At 42.7% G+C, this 2982-nt stretch overlaps 1 long non-coding RNA gene across 2 annotated transcripts in view; it reads right to left on the reverse strand.

Annotated features, from left to right (window-relative positions):
- LOC141419873 (uncharacterized) overlaps positions 1 to 2982 on the reverse strand; it is a 236557-nt gene that overhangs the window by 233162 nt on the left and 413 nt on the right. The gene's annotated exons all lie outside the window — the stretch shown is intronic.

Raw genomic sequence — 2982 nt, forward strand, 5'->3', positions numbered from 1 at the left:
TGGCTAAAGGATCTCTGTAGGAGTCCACAATATGTAGTTGGCAACAAATCTGTTTTGTCTACTTCATTATAGTAAGTTATTTACATACAAATTGAATAATTGCCTTTATTACACCCTACCTTAAGATTCTGTACCTGGAAAGAAATTCACCACTGCTTGTGGAGTTTACTTCCTGGTATCTAAGGAATACACTAATTCTATTTCTGGATTTATTTCATATATTATTTATTTTAGCATAATTTCAAACTTTCCCTCTGCTCCTCAGTAGTCTCAATATATTAATTTTTTATTTAAATAATCAGTGTTTAAACGTGTTGATGGCATACCCTGACATCCTTACTGAAATTCTCATATCAATGTCCCTTCTGTTATTGTACATGTGGATATACGGTTTAAACATTCCTTCCTCTTTTTTCTTCTTTCATTCAATGGTGTTTTGAGGGGGAAAGGAGATAAAAGTATATGGCCATCACACATTAAACAGGAAATGAAAATTATTTTTGAAAACTTCAGACAACTGCATAAAAAGTTTCAAAACTTTATTGTTAGACTATAGAATCCCTAGTTCACCCTCATTCCTTGCATTTAGAATAAATGACAGTGAGGTACTTTTTTTTTTTAAGAAACGAGTATAAAATCTGACTTTTCATGTTTCATGAAAATTATTTTTGTATTATTAACACAAAGAAAGCAGACTTATCCTGAAAACAGAAACAGATAATTAAAAAACATACCCTATTGACATGACAGATGAAAAAGATACTAGGTGAGAAGAAACATGTATGTAACAAAGCCTATAATTTGGAAATTGTGGGAATCAAAGTCAAACCAGTTAATTACTAACAAAGATGGCAACCATGTTTCTTTTTGTCTTTCACAGTGAATGCACAATTAGCACTTAATACCAAGACTGGTGAATAAACCATCTATAAATCTACTGAAAAAGACCATCTGCTTCTATAAATTTTGTTCTCATACACTTGCCAAAAGAAGAGAACATATTAACAAAATAATGGGCCCTGCACTGTTAATTGCTAGGTTGTTTGCAGTTGTGCTGTTGCTATTAGAACGTAATAAGCCATTCCTTCTGCTAAATTAATAAGCAGCCAAGATTATGTAATAGCTGCTTTCAGCAGCTAATTATTTTTCCCATAATTCCTTCCTCTCTCTGCCCCCCTCTCCCCCGCCCCGTTTTTTGGCTAGGAACACAGAGATGAGACTGCCAGTATGTCATCAGCAAGTCTCCTGTTCTCATTTTCCGAGCCACAGCCCAACATCAGGAGCACATCCAATAACTTTAAACTTGGAGGTGGCTATCTCAGAAGCTTTGTTTTGTACAGAAAAAGAGGAGGCAGCATTTGGAATCAAAGGGCGAGTTTTCATTGTGTTGTATTAGAACTATAATGGTATCTGGTTTGGCAAGATCTTTGGGGGCATATTTGGGCAGAAATGAGAAAAATTGAGGCAGGGTCCTAAAAAAAGTATAGAAAGCCAACTCTGTGCTTTCCGTGAACCACTTCTTTAATATGCTGGTATACATTAATCATACATGTTAGTAGGAAACTTTCCAAGCTGCATAGTAGTGCGTTTTTCATTTTGCTAAATAAGGGGGCATTAAAAATGCCCTCAAGTTTCTATCATATTACCTTAGTTTTATAGACACTGTAACACAAAAATGAACATAATTTCTAAAAAAGGATTCCTTTAAATCGAGTGAATTTAGCTTCATGAAAATTTCAGCATGTTTTATACTTGGGTCATTAAAAAATTCTGGCGACTATGTTTAGCAACCTCTGCAAAGCGGGGCAAGGCTCAACAAAAGCAATTTTCTAGCTTCCTTAGTACGAACAAGCATTTGACATGGGAAACCCAAGGCTATTCAAACAAGGTCACCTAATCCCGTGGGGCTCTTCTCCCCTAATCGATAAAAGATGAGTTCATCTAGACGATTCTTCCATTCTATCATTCAAAAACAAAATATGAACATCCATTACGTGTCCAGCACCAGGTTAGCATTAGGACTCAACAAATCTATCATTTTATAGTCTTAATTAACCAACTCACGCTTATCAGTTGTGTTACATTATCAGGCAGGAAAACTAGGTTAGGGTGCAAGAAAAATCCAAGATGTGCTAAATAGAAGCTAAGGGGCATGTGGGTGAAAGATTCATTCTTACAGGGCTTTAGGGTGAGGCTTCATAGATATGACACTTGAGAGGAAGGACATGCCAGGCAGAGCAAGTCTTCGGCAAGGCTAAACTGCAATCCAGGCGGCTGGTGGGGGCGACACCGAGTGAAGGAAGCGGAATCTCGAAGACGAAATGCTGCCCGGGCTTTTCGGCCGAGAACAGTTAACTCATCTGTCCGCAGCATTGAGGACGGGAGAGGAAAGCCCAGGAAAGACACTCTTGGGGCGAGAGGGATCTGGGGCTAGAGCTGTAGCAGTGCGTTGGGAAGGAAAGGCCTCCGGTTGAAAGCATGCACGAGCCCCACGTAAGAGCTGACTTGTTTTCCCCAGAGTTGTAGAACACCCTCTCTCCTGCTACCATTACCACCGACCGTCACACTTCCCTGTCCCACCCTTTTAGGGGCACGGAGACCCATCGGGGATAGAACTTGGCTCTCTGCGGTCCGGACCTTCCCTGCCCTGCGCCACCGGGTCACCTAAGGGCGCCGCGGAACCCATCCTCCTGCCATTTAAAGAGCCAGAGCAGCAGCCCGCGCGCGTTCGAGCGGCATGGGCACAAGTACGCAGGCGCGCCGGCCGCGGCAAACGCCGCTTCCGGGTCACGTGGCCCACCTTCCGGTTCGCATCACTCCTCTTGGTGGAGACGTAGCCAATCGGCTTCCTGAGACTACGCGGCACCAGGGCTGCCTCTGGTGCCGTTGGCTACCGGTGAGCTGCTTCGCGCACGTCGCCCAGCCCGCCCCTCTGCTCGCCGCAGCCCCGACTCCTCCCTCGTCCAGCCTCCGGGGCGGGGT

This window comes from Castor canadensis, chromosome X (assembly GCF_047511655.1).
Source record: "Castor canadensis chromosome X, mCasCan1.hap1v2, whole genome shotgun sequence".
Lineage (NCBI taxonomy): Eukaryota > Metazoa > Chordata > Mammalia > Rodentia > Castoridae > Castor > Castor canadensis.